This window comes from Cibotium barometz, chromosome 20, assembly GCF_041138505.1.
Source record: "Cibotium barometz isolate CiBa-2024 chromosome 20, ASM4113850v1, whole genome shotgun sequence".
NCBI lineage: Eukaryota > Viridiplantae > Streptophyta > Polypodiopsida > Cyatheales > Cibotiaceae > Cibotium > Cibotium barometz.
Genome location: NC_141065.1, coordinates 16,877,972 through 16,892,870, shown reverse-complemented (window position 1 = coordinate 16,892,870; position 14,899 = coordinate 16,877,972).

Sequence of the window (14,899 nt, the reverse complement as noted above, 5' to 3'; positions counted from 1 at the left end):
ATCAAAATCAAAGTCCCATCCAGCTTCCTTATCAGCATCATTAGCAGATTCGAGTGTTAAATCCTCCACTGAGACTTTCTCTACATGCAGTGCTGTTGTGGATGCATCCCCATAGTACAAATCATCTAGAACGTCACGTGGTTGTACCATTCGTATAGGAATAATGTCATATCCATCTGAGTCACAAAATTGAATTGGCTTAGGTAAAGCACATGTCGATAACGTTGCAAGGACATGACTCCATTCTAGGGGATCAATTAAGTGCTCAGGGAAGGGTTGTGGAATGTATGCCTCATCTGATACACTTCGGTTACCCTTAAGTCTCTCAGTGTTGAAATCCTTACATGAGGCTCCACACATCCACAAATCTTCTCGCCCATCTGACAATGTAACTCTTGAGTCCTCAGATGAAGCCGAATCAAACTCATCTATTGGAGACCGCATTACATCACGATATGAGTGATTCTTTAGGTTGACCCTTGTGATGACAGAATCATGTCGAAGGTACAAATAATTGTATCCCCAATCTTGAATCATTTGAAATTGTCGCATGAATGGTCTACCCAATATCACTTCATAGTTTGGATGCTTTCCAAAATCCACTATTGCAAATGTGTGCTCATATTCAATCCCACATGTGGTGACCAATATGTTCTCTCTAGCAGCCCAATGGGATGTTCTAAGCTTCCATCTGCTAGCTGCAAGCACATCCTTATACTCCTAATAGCTGGTTTGCCCCACTTTTCCCAAATGGACCTTGTCACAATGCCCACTCCTGCACACCACTATCAAGTATTGTAGTTGATGCTACTTTTCGCACTTCTAATGGGAGGGTAGAATTTCCCTGATCGTCTTCATAAAATTTTCCTACTTTGTTGATAGGAACTGGCATAAAATGCTTTGTCTCAGGGTGTATAGTACATTGATGGTGACCCTTTTGTAGCAATACCTGCTCTAACAAACATGTGGCAATATCATTCCACAACTCTGGTCGAAGCTTTATCAAATCAAGCAAAGGTAAGGTACAAGCCACTGGTGCTGACAAAACAGCTTGCATGATACCCATATCCATCTCCTTTGTCAACCTTCTATTCATGGAGGGTATCCTCAAGGTTTGAGAACAGTTCTCATATTCTCCAAATAAGATGGTAAGGTTTTCATTGTATGCTTACTTCTAGGAGAAACAATTGTTTGAACTTCCTCCTGGATGCTTAGGCGTCTAAAGTTGTTTTCTGTGCCCCTGGTAAAATCCACTTCAGAGAATGGAGGTGAAATAATAGAGGACATATTCTCATTAACTTTCTCATGAACTGCTGCCCACATCTCATTTGCCATGTCCTCGTTAGCATCAATAACTTCATCATTGCATGGGAAGGCAAGACTAGGTGGTGGCAGAATGCCTTCTTTCAATGGGGTGTCAATTGGTGCAGACTTCTCGCTATGAGCTTGTGAGATCAGCTCACTTTTCATTTCCAAACTTGATGACACTTCTGGTATGGTTTCTAATGTTGGCTTAAGAGAGGTTGGGCCCCGAGGGATAGGTGGAGGTGGGCCCTCAAGTATTGATTGAGCTTCCCTAATGAGTTACTGATGTACAGCTAGATTGATCTTCTCCTCATCACGAGGGTTTGGGTATTCTTGAAGCTTCTTGGGTAGCTCAGATAAAGCTGCAATGCAACTTCTATGTGCATCAATGATGGCATCTAGAGTCTCGTTCACCTTATCCACAAAAACAGAACCCCTAGAACTATCCTCGATTGTACTAGCCTCATCTTGTTTAGCACTAGGCCCAAGTTGAGGTTGATGCTCCTCATGCACTGCTTGGGATGTAAAAGCTTGATCCTTCATGTTTTGTTTAGAGACTTCTTGAGAACTAGTGGATGCACTCTTAGTTTGCTTGTTGCGGTTCTTTTTCCTCCTAGTGGTCCTTTTTCTATTGGAATGTAGGGTCTTGTCCACTAGGTTTGCCTTTGCATCCCTAGTTCGAGGTGTCTCATCAGTCTGCATTTCGGCATTTCATGTCTGTGATCTAGTCATGACTCTAAGTAGCACGACATCCTCATTCTCTGATGAAGGTGGCGATGGAACTACCTCTACAAAGTTGAGTGAGACCTTTGGTTGAGAGGTGCCTTCCTCATATGGTTTCAGCAAACAATCCTTTGGAAAGTGTTCTACACAACACCCTAGACAATATCTTTCAATTGGTGGAAACTGTGGTACTGTTGTACTAGATCGAGCTGCTTGCCTTGGGCGATGTGGACAATCACGAGTCCAATGGGATTCTCCGCACTCATAACAGGGGCCCATTTGTTTGGCTTCTACTTTCCTTTGCTGCCATTGACCTAAGGGGCCTGGAGTCCTAGGTTGGTAGCCGCCTAGCAACATCAAAGAATTTTGTTCCCCCTGTTTAGGCTCCATTGCTTGGCTTGGATATGTGGGACTTTCAAAGAGATTTTCCTTGGATGAATATGATGCATATTCCTCCTCCACATAGCTTGGGTTTACCAAGTCTCTACACATATTTGAATTGTCGTAGTCAACAAACCTCACAGGAGCAGTCCCAGGAGCAGGAGGTTGAGCTCCAAGTACAGGTCGTGCTTGCTCTTATGCCATCGGTGGCTTACGTTCAAAATTAGTATACTGTTGATGCATTTGTGGAGCCACTGCACCCCTTTGCTGCTCACGCTCTTGTCTCATTCTTGCAATGCGAGTACATTCTTGTGTGGTGTGGGTATAAATCCAAGCACATGCCTGGCACCACTTCTTTGTGGGTTGGTTTGTGACTAGAGGAGAAAAGGTATTACATTCTTCGGTTTTATGGTTACCGCCACATGCTCCACAAAGATGAGGACCTGTAGGTAGTACACTCCTCATTCGTTGCTGCTGTTGTTGTGGCTGCATGGGTGGGCGATAGGTTTGTCCCAATCTCCTTAGTACTAGGTTAGCTATCTGGTCTGGATTTACTAGTGCGCTAGACCCTGAACTTTGGTCATCACCCCACTGATCTCTAGGTTTCACCTCAGGGCCGGTACCATCTTGGAATTTGAAGTTGTCTGTGAAATCCATAGCATCATGGCAACACTCATTGAAATTTGTATGCTTCTTTGCATAGAGATGTGTGTGCAGTGTTGAATGTTTGAGTCCTTTTAAGAAGAGAGAAATTAATTGACTCTGGGTGGGCTTCTCATCTTCTGGGCAACGATTAATGTACTGCTTCATCCTATTTGCATAGTCTCTAACACTCTCAGTCTCGCCTTGCTTGAAAGAGTAGATGTTTGCTACTGTGTCATGCTGAATTCCCATCAAGGAAAAAGCAGCAATGAATCTCTCTTCCAAAACTCGTAAAGAAGATTTGTCTAAAGCCTCTAGTGCCTGAAACCAAGCAAGGGCCTTTCCCTCAAGACAGCCCAAATCCTTCAATTTGCGTATGCTTGTCAGTCACTTGCTCAGCTCAAACTGCTTGCCTAAATGCTGCTACATGGTCATATGGATCTCCTCACCCTTCGTACTTCTTTACCAGTTTCTGAAGAGTTAAGGGCTTACTCGTCTTGAATACTCATCATCGGGCCTATGGCCTCTCACTCTCAGTGCTTCCTCTCTTTGGTAAGGTGGTCCATATGCATCCCAAATTGGTGTGGGTCCCCTATTACCTGCCTCACCAACCCCCTCCAAAGATCTTGTTACCCGCATTTCAGGAGGTGCATTTATGGGAGGCCGAGTTGGCTCCCCTACCCTCCGATTGTCATAGTGAGAGAAACGTTGTGTTGGTGTGATCTGTGGTCGCACTTTTGGTGTAGGATAATATCTTGGTGCTAGAGTTGGGCTACTTGCAGTGGTCCACTTTGATGTTGAGGGTCCCTCTCTAGTGAACTCTCGTAGGGGAGGAGCAACAATTTCTCCAAGAAAGGCTGTCTCTCCTGGTTTAGCTGTATTAGTTGAGAACACTTCCATGAATAATGGTTGTCCTCTCCACGTGAGCTCACGAATCTCCTTCCAATATAAGGTTCGGTATTCATTGGCCCATTTATCAATGATTCGGTTCTTGTATCTTGCACGCTTCTCAACTACCACCACAAGTGCTAGAGGAAGATCTAGCTCTGGCAATCTAGTTGTGGCATAATATCCTTCTAAAGAGTCCTTATAGACCTCTTGAAGTGGGTCATCCTGAAAGACCTTTGTCACTGGAATTTGTTGTACAAACTCCCATTGGTTCTCAGCCCCCTGATCCATTTTGCTCTTGCCTTTCCTGTCCCTTTCCAAATTTAGATCTACAAAAAGTAAATCATCTATGGATGGCTCTATGGATGGCTTTGAGGACTGGGCATTGGATGGTCCAGGCATGTCTGGCTCAATGAGCCAATCATCTCTAGACTCCCTTGCTCCGGAAGGCTTTGATAAATCTAGGAACTCACTCTTAGAGAGCTCTCCTAATTTGTCTACATTCTCTGGATGATAGGTGACTTTGTAGCGAACACCATCTCCACCCATGTACATGTTACCCTGGTCATTGACTAGAGGTGCTCTATCAAGCTCTGAGAAAAAGTCCACAATCTTAACGAGATACCGTTGTTGTGGATCCCTAAAGATCTCAGCTCCTTGAGCATTCGTGTAGACATATTGAAGTCTCACATTGAGTGGTAGCCCCATGGTGTCGGCTTCAAATGGATTAAAAGACCTTGTAGGTGTCCTATTTGGGGCTAAGGGATGACTATTTAATGGCCCTAGATTGTCCATAGACAATGAGCTAGTTGTCCTAGAAAGGGTATCAGATTGGGATTCGGAAAAGGTTTCAGCAATATCTGCCAAATTTCCTACCGATTGGGTTCCACTTTCCTGCGTAGGTACTCTAGAAGGTGCCCTAGATCCTATGGCAGTGTCTATATGACGTCCCGACCGCCGCAAGTGCATAAGGTCAAATTTTAAGGTTTATTTTTTTAAAAAATAATTTTTTAATTTTTTTTTTCAAAAATCCAAAAATTTTCAAGTTGGCTCATACTTTGCCAGAACCCATTTTGAACCCCCTCAAACACATTAGGCCAAAAAAATAGCGACACTTTTTTTTTGCACCCCCTTATCTGGTGCGGTGGCGGTCTTTATGGTGCGGTGTGTGGGTCTCTCCACGCGGTGCGCTGTTCACGCACAACCGCCTTCTTTTATTATTATTATTTTTTCCTTTTTTGAAGTGCATGTGCAGTGAACTCAATGCGTGTGCAGTTGTGAGGTTTGCAGCGAATTCAATGCGTGTGCAGGGAACTCAATGCGTGTGCAGCTATGAGATTTGCAGCAAATTCGAAATGTTCAATCTTCATGTGTGTGTACAGATTTCAGTTCCTCTACAGGTGTAGGTTTAACAGAGAACTAAAATGCAGGTTTAACCACCGTGAACTAAAATGCACAAAATTAAAGATGCAGAAAACTAAACTAAGCTAAGAACAGAAAATAAAACGAACATGCAAAAAATTGAAACTGTAAAAATTAACCTCAGACAGCAAAAATTATCCTCAAACAGAATGACAGAAATGCAAAACAGGCCTCTCTCTTTCGCACACAAATTGAAATTGGCAGGTTTAGCGCCTACCTCCAATCCTTCTCGTGTGTTGAATCCTTGTCCTGACCTCAAGGGAGAAGCGTAGCTAGCCAATCGCACTCCAATTGCAAGACAATTAAAGAGAATTTAACAGCAGATTAGTCTTAAATAAGTACCAAAATTAGTCCTAAAGCCTGCTCTCCTATCCAACAGTTTTGCAAACTGATTGGAGCTTAACAAGGAGTGGTAGTGTGTGTATGGTGCTCAACTAATGTAGGCACTCGTTCCCTGGCAGCGGCGCCATTGTACTACACTAATCAAGAGAACAAGCAATGCATAGCAATCTCTTAATCCCATTCAAACATTGATTAAATCTTAGCTTTCCCTAATGCCAGCAAATCTATAAGCGTGCATCTACTAACCCACAAGCTTAAGCAAGCATAGAATGTAACATTCACAAACCCACAAGCTCATGGTGGAGAGAGTCTATCCATGAATAACTCATTGCCAATGAAGTGGGTAAGAGCTTGCATCAATGGAGACTACACACACACACACTACAAGCATGCAGCATACACAAGAGAAAGAAAGAAGCATTCAACTAATCATAGATTAATCTACTTCAATGATGCTAAAATAGATTAAGAGAATGAAGTGGAGCTATACTCATTGGAGCTTGATGCTCATTAGAGTACAATAGAGAGAGAGAGTTAGAGAGTTGCCATAGCTTGAGAGCTCAAGAGCTTCACTCAATAGCTTATGAGAATGGCCAAAAACGTCCCCTTTCTTTTACCTAACATCTCTTTTATAGAGATGCCACTAACCCTAACCCTAGGCCTCTTTAACACATGGGCAGACAACCCCATAAGTGAGCCTTGCTTAATACACTTAGAACTCTCATTTAGAACCCACATTGGCCTAAAACGATTTACATTGCACTTCGGCACAAAAATATGGAAAAATTATGTGCGTCTTTATGTTCCCATGGCTACAATCCCGCTCTCTCGAATTAATTGCTTCCGGCCTCCTTTCATAATCCGTGTTCCCGTGGAACAGTAATCTACCCATCATTTGACTGATTGTGGGTGATTTCGGTCAAAGGAAAACTACTTTAATTCAACGGTGGTCTATTCTTTGTATTTAGGAACTCGAATTGGTCATGAAATTTTTGTTTGATTCAGATCAAGGGATGGACAAGTAGGTTTACTGTCCGTCCCTCTCGTAGTCTAACCAAAATCATTCGTTTTAGTTCTATAACAAGGATTTTCTTCAGATAAACATCTATTTTTGGATAAATACCAATTAAGTGATTTAACCAAATAAAATATCTAGAGATATTCTTTCTACCATTTAATTTCTCAACCTTAATTCCTCAGGTGGAATTACGGTAAAAATTTCTTTTTTGTCATTAAAAATTAATTCAAATCTTTCTCTACTTAAATATTATAAAAATCTTCTTTTAACTAAATACCAATATCAAATTTTTTTTAATAAGCTTGAAATCCCTCTTTTTCTCATTTAATGAGTGCAATCCAAATGTCATGGGAATTCCTCTTTTATCATAAATTAAATCTATCTCAAATTTTTATTTAAACTAAATAAAAAATTTTAATATTCCAAATATACCAAGAATTTCACTTTTACCATTAAAATGATTGAATTCCAAATATGATAGAAATTTCTCTTTTATCATTTAAATTTTTTCTTATGCATAAAAATTTAACTAAAATTTCTCTTTAAATTGAATAAAAATGTCCATTAATCCAAATATGACAAGAATTCCACTTTTTCCATTTAAATGATTGAATTCAAAATATGATGAAAATTTCTCTTTTATCATTTAAATTTATTCATGCATAAAATAATTTATCTAAAATTCTTCTTTAATTTTAAATAAAATATCCATTTTTAATATTCCAAATTTTCTCTTTCTCCATTGGAATACATGGATCTCCATTATCATGGGAATTCCTCTTTTATTATAAAATGAAATTACTAAAAATTTCTCTTTTTCTCTAATTAACTTTTTATGCATAAACATTAAAAATTAAATTTCCATGGATATGATGAGAATTATTCATTTAACATAGGATGACTAATCCTAGAATATGGTAGGAAGTCCTCTTTTTACATTATGCATAAAAATGATTTATGAGTTCATTTCTAAATTTTTTACCATAGCTCCGCTGTTACTGATAATTTTTAATAATTTTGAAAAGCGTAAGACTTAGTAATACACTTATGATAGATTAACTATCAATAGATCTAAATCCAATTTATGGATCTAAATCATAATTTTATCATAATTTATGTAACATAAAAGCATTAAAAAGCCATTTCTTTAGCCTCTAGCTTGACTAGCATAGAGTTTGATTTTAGAATTAAGAATTGCTCCATGAGAAGCATCATTTGAATAGAGAATTGGTCATAGGAATGACCATTCTTTGGGGGGGAGAGAGATATACTTAAAAAACATTCTAATTAAGCATAAATGTAAACTTTTTGTGATTAATCATTAAAATTCTTTGGAGAGATTCATTTGCATTGAAAAACCATTCATTTGAATACTTCTCAAGCTTGAGAGGGGTTGAGAAGTGAAAAACATTTAGAAGATTAAAGAAAAACCATAAAGTCACATCTTACCTCTTGTTTTTCTTGCTTCTCTATTCTTAGGAGAAGTGAAAAACATTCAGAAGATTAAAGAAAAACCATAAAGTCACATCTTACCTCTTGTTTTACTTGCTTCCCTATTCTTAGGAGAGGCCCCCAACCAATCAATTGGTTAGTATGTTGAGGAGAAAGCTACAAGGAAGGTTGAAGAGAGAGAGAAGCTCCAATCTCTCCAAATTGTAGAGGATTTTTAGGGGATAATAGAAAATATGCTTATTCTAATGTAATATTAGCATGGTCTAGTTCACAGATGAGAATACAAAAGAATGAGGGTCCATTTATAGGTGAGGGAGGCCACTAACTGAGTCCAACTAAGTTCTAGATATTTCCAATTTCAGTTTGGCTAAATTTGGACAAGATTTGGACCAGTTGAGCTCTCTTTTTTTGATCTAGTTTGATCTAGGAGAGAGGAGAGATAAAAATATCTCAATATTTTTTAATTTAAAACTCATTCACATGTGTGAAATAGGCACCTCCTTGAAGTCTCCCCCCCTTCTTACCAAGGTGTCAAAAATGTATCATTATACCAAAATATCTTAATATTTTAGTAATATCTCATAGTTTTTAACTAATATACCTTGTACTCAGTCAACTCTTCATCTTATGTAGGCATTTACTCATTTTTGGGTATTTTCTTTTATTCATTGGATTTGTCTCATCCCAACACTTGGATTAATCTTATTGGCCCATAGGAACCTTAATTGGACCATAATCTAAAAATTTCAAAAAAATCTTGACCCTTAGACGCTAAGGTATTTTAAATCATTTTTAATTGATTCCTAATGCACCTTGGAAAATTTATTTTGATTTTCTATTTCAAGAAAATATATTTTTGATATTTGTAGAATTTATATATCCAAAAATATCTCAATATTGAATTACCACTCTCTAGAATTTTTCTTCTCTCTAGACAAAAACAAGGAAAATAATATTTTCTTGTATTCAGAAACAGGGAATGATTACAGGATATTGAGGTAAAGGCTTATTTATTATTCAGGCTGAGTAGGAATCTTACACAAGGCTTAAACTAAATCTAGCCAAGTGTGCATTTGCACAGTGAGATCAGGAACACTGTTAAGAAACATTGTGTTAGCCCAAGGATTGGCCATAGATCCTACTAAAGCGGAGGCCATATCTAGGATGTTTGCTCCTTAGAATATTAAGCAACTAGAGAGGTTCCTTGGTAAGGTTAAGTGACATGCTAGATTTTTAAAATATTTAGCACATGTGGCTACCCCATTGTATGAACTTACCAAGAAAGATGCAAAGTATGAATGGAATCTTGAGTGTCAAAAAGCATTCAAATGGCTAAAGAGAATGGTGTCAACTGCACCCGTAGTAACCACCCCAAACTAGAATGAAATGTTCCATGTGTATGTTGATGCTTTAGACAAAGAAGTGGGTGGAGCATTGATCCAGGAGAAGCAAGAGGGATTTATGCAACCCATTCATTATGCTAGCAAAGCCCTCACAAGGGCAAAAAGGAACTACAACACAACAGAGCGGGAAGCTCTCTCAACAATTTATGCTGTGAATAGGTTCTGACACTACCTCTTGGGAAACAAGTTCATTTTCCATGTGGACCATCAAGCCTTGATTTATCTGGTGAATAAATCCTTTCTAGTAGGGAAGATGGCAAGGTGGGCTTCTACTGCAAGAGTTTGAGTTCACCATCCAGCACATGCTTGGAAAAGAAAATGCGGCAACAAACTTTCTTACCCGACTAGATTCTGGAGAACCTACCCTAGATGGAGTGGATGACCAACTCCCAGACACCAACCTATTCAGACTAGATTCTGGAGAACCTACCCTAGATGGAGTGGATGACCAACTCCCAGACAACACCAACCTATTCACAGTAGCAGCTGTGCAGAAGTGGGTTCTATCCAAACTAGATTCTGGAGAACCTACCCTAGATGGAGTGGATGACCAACTCCCAGACACCAACCTATTCACAGTAGCAGCTGCAGAAGTGGGGTAAAATTGGTATTATGATATGATGTAGTTTGTAGAGGATGGAACTTTCTCGGAAGGTTACACTGCTTCTGATAGAAAGAAAAGGATTGCCTTAAGGAGCATGAACTTCACTATGATTGCACGGTAGCTCTACAAAAGAGGCATAGACCAGATCCTACGCAGGTGTGTCTCGGACCATGAGCAGTAAAATAAGTATTAAGAGAAGAATACTGTGGCATTATCGGAGGACACAGGGGCAGAAAAATCATAGCCCAAAAAATTTTGCAAGCAGGCCTATGGTGGCCAACGGTCATGAGGGATGCCCATAATGAAGCAAAGCAATGTGATGTCTATGAGCGGATGGGTCAACCTGGTGATTATTATAGATTTCCCATCTCGCCCACATTGGCACTGTTTCCATATTCATGAAGTGGGGATTGGATTTTGTTGGACCAATCAAGCCGCCCACCACAAAAGGCAGCAAGTGTGAATACATCATTGTGGCAAATGATTATTTCACCAAATGGCCGAAAGCTAAAGAAGTAAAGAGCGATTCCGCAAAAGAGGTGGTGAAGTTCCTCTTCAAGGAAATTATTGCTAGGCATGGATTGCTGGTGGAAATAGTTAGTGATGACCAAGGCACCCATTTCATGAACAAGGTGATGAAAGGGTTGATGGAAAAGAATCTAATCAATCACAAGAAGTCCTCAACCTATTAACCATAGTGCAATGTCCAGACGGAATATACCAACAAGGTTTTGACTAAAATCGTGAAGAAAATTTTAAATGCCAATAAGGATAATTGGGACTAGAAGCTAGATGCAGCCCTATGGGCATTCCATACATCCTACAAAGTCTCAATGGGGAAAACATCATTAAAACTACTCTATGGGCTAGAGACAGTAATGCCCATGGAATTTGCGATGCCCAGTTTGCCTTATATTATTCTTCTTTTTGTAGCTCTGATTGGAGTTTTGTTTCCATTGACCCTGAACAAAAGAGATGTTATACATTTAACTCGCTTCAGGGTACCCACCAGGAGCTAGGCATGTAAGTCTTATCCTTGATGTATTCTCATGAAAATTTGGGGTATGGAGGATGCTAATATCAAAGTAATTTGATAGTTCTCACAGTTCCTTTGGTATTGTAGTGGCTTGAAAAGACTTTTTGATGCACTGGACTTATGTCCTCCAAATACAAATTTACTCAACCTGATTGAACCAATTGCACTGCAGGTTTGTGGAAGAACGCCAATCTTATTTATCTTTTGTATAGAGAACTGTTTATCTTTATTGGATATTCTCATAATTTATTAACAGACACCACAACAAAAAGACCCATATACTTGTGGATGGAGATTACTTATAGCAGCTAAATACATGTTGGACTCCTACTTTGGAGAGAAGCAGCCTGAGTTTGTAAGTCAAAAGATTTACAATCAACAAATTTTTTAAGATAAATGCAGTCAGTTTCTGAAAATAATATTTTCTTTATTGCAGATGCAAGAAGATAGTTTTGGCTCTGACTATGTCTATAGTTTCAGAGCTAATACAATTTTGAGGTTGCTAGGACTTGCTTCTTCTATTCCTGCATCTCCTCCAATTCTAAACCAGCCAATATTGATGTAGAAGTGATTACTGAGCAGAAAGATGATATGAAATCATTCAATCTAAATGATAACATTCTTGATGGGTTCCAGAATGTTCAAGAGCAGCCTTCCAAAGTGCCTGAGGAGATGAAAATGGAAGATGAGCCTCTCCCACGAGATATGAAGTCTTCGGATGTAATTGAGGAGCAAAAATAGAACCCGAGGGAGAGCCGTATTGACAAGGAGCCTTTATCTGAGTCTCTGGACCAAAGCCAGGTTCAGCCTGAGCTAGAAACCCAAATATAGGATAGTTTGTACATCTGTAGATATACCCTCCTCTGTACATCTGAGAACAACAATAGTAAATGCAAAGATAAATGCAATTACTTTTTCTCAATGGTTCACTTCTTGGTTTGAAAATGTTAAGAATTCTATAATGCTTTTACTGTCTGCTAAAAGTATATATGAATTGTCTATTGTACCTGAGTTCAAGATGATTGAACTATCTGAATTGTTCTGCTTGCAATATCTCTACATTGTATCTTGCTTTCTCTTCTTTGCAGTATGTGAAACAAAATCACAGTTTGAAAATGAGATGTCTACATTTTTTGAATTAAATTTTTTATAAAACAATTTTGCCAATCTTGAATGAGTTCGTACATCAACAGAGTCTTCACCATCTAAACCCACCGAACTTTTTCTAATGCTGCGTCCATTGTTTCTGGGTGCCATCTCAGGCTACGAATCTAACACACCCCTAATAGAAACCAACACAAAAGAAAGATAGTATGATGTTAGATTTCAATTAATCTAACATTCTAAGCAAGGTAGATCGACTTAAAAGAAAGAACAAAAAGATATCCACAACAAGTGAAATGTTGAAGAGAGCAAATTAGAGCAAAGCTATGGCAAGGAGAGATGCTTGTCGAAGATGGAATAGTCCCTCGAAAGTCTGAGAATAAAGGAAATTGGATTGTCGCGAGCAGGAAGTTTCAAACAGACTCTTACGCTCAAAGATGGTCTAAAATCTCATGATAGAGACATGCGGGAGAAGAGAATCAAAAATAAATCTCCCTATTCATCTCGCACGCTTCTGCCACCATAAAGTACTGTTCTTTTTTCTATTTTTCTCTCTTTTTTGTGGATTTTCTACGTTACGTTGGCCTTCTCCTGATTGGTTGCGAGACATTTTCTCCAAACCCTAAAAGGCCCCAAAATGAGCTCCGAATTCTTCTAATGGCATTACTCTGTTTGAGAAACCTTCATTCTCCATGCTTGCTCCATTGTGATCTTATGACTCTCTCTTAAATATTCCTAACCTCAATATATGTGCACTCTCTCTTCTTGATTCATCCCAACTAGCTTCATCTTCTAACTAGCTGTGCAGGACTGACCTAGGACTAACCTCTATTTTCACTCCCCTACTTGGCGTACCATTACCCAGCAAGATCGCCAAAAGTGTCGGTGATTGGTCAGGACCCAGTACTTGCGTGGTTCCGTACCACCTAGTCGGGTCCGCCGGTGATTTGGTTAGGACCCGACACTTGCATGGTTCCGTACCACCTAGTTGGTTCTAGAGGAGACACGACTAATGTAGCTACGCCCAGTGCAATAAGACAATGCACGGTTGTCGAGCTACCCTTTGCCTAAGTGTAGGGAGATTAAGCATGAATGTGATCAGGTTAGTTCCTATGGTTATCCAGATTAAGCATGAATGCGATCAGGTTAGTTCCTATGGTTATCCATATTCTAGACAAACTATCACATCCACACAGGAATAACTTAACATAAGATTGAATGCAACATAGATAGAGATGAGTAGATGGAGAGAAACAGTGAGACAAGACACAATCCATTCTCAAATATTATAGCACAATACCTTAGAGGAACTCTGCCCATGAATTGCATGTATTACTATCCCGATAGTAATGTCCTTCTACAATCTCAGCACTGTAGCCTAGACTCACGCGCACTCCTCTCTCTTGCTATTCAACTAATCCCCCTCTCCCCATTTACAAACCACGAGTACTACCTGTTCATCAAGAAGCTATTACACGTTTGTTACAAAACAAGAAGACCCGGTTGTTGCACAACGATTAGTCCAACCGTCGCAGTTTGGGCGGTGGCCAAATGGCCTCGTTGGCCACCAACACTCTAGCAGGATCGTCGTCAAAAGTGTCACTAGACTATACCAACATGTAAGATGGTCCAAGAAAATGTCAGACCGAATGGATCCATCAATGCCTAGAGTGAATATGTGGATATGCAGGATCATCAATCAGACGTGGAGTCCAACACACACATGTATGTACATGTGTTGAGTCAAAGTTCAAAGAAAAGAGAAGAGAGTAAAGTAAGAGACATGTACACACACGTATGTACATGTGTTGAGTCAAAGTTCAAAGAAAAGAGAAGAGAGTCAACCCCACAGATAGGAGAATACAGGTAAACTATATTATGTTGATAAGTTTACTATTTCTATTCCATTGCCAACAGCCAAATTGAGCTAAGCATTATGTGCAAGAATGCCTAATTGCTCAAGAATGGTTTCTCAATGCGTAAATACTCCATGGAAGAAGTTATTATCATCATCTCATATATTTTCCACACTAGCTTACAATCAAAAAATTGAGTAAGAATGCATTGTATAATATTACAAGTAGTGGGCACATGGCCCTATTGTGTGTGATTTGAGTGTGTTAGGGTGTGTTGGCACTAGATTTATGACTCTCATGAGGTGTGTTGACACTTCCAAGTTGTGGGCACATGGCCCTATTATGTAGTTTGAGTGTGTTAGGGTGTGTTAGCACTAGTTTGATGACTCTCATGAGGTCTGTCGGCACTTCCAATATGGGTCATGATCCCTCATGGTTCAACACTTAGCTAGATTACATCTAGAACTTGATTCAATTATATATGCATTGAGCCTTATTGGTGTGATGTTTAGAGTGGAACTATGCATATAAAGTATAGGAGTGTACACATACTACTATTCAAAATGTAAGAAGGACTTGGTTGCATGAACTACATTAGTCATCTACATGCCTATGACAATGTCAAAAATATTAAAGTATACCATACATGAAATCTCAACTACATGCCTACAACAATGCATGAACTATAGTAGTCATCTATATGCCCATGACAATGCAAAAAGG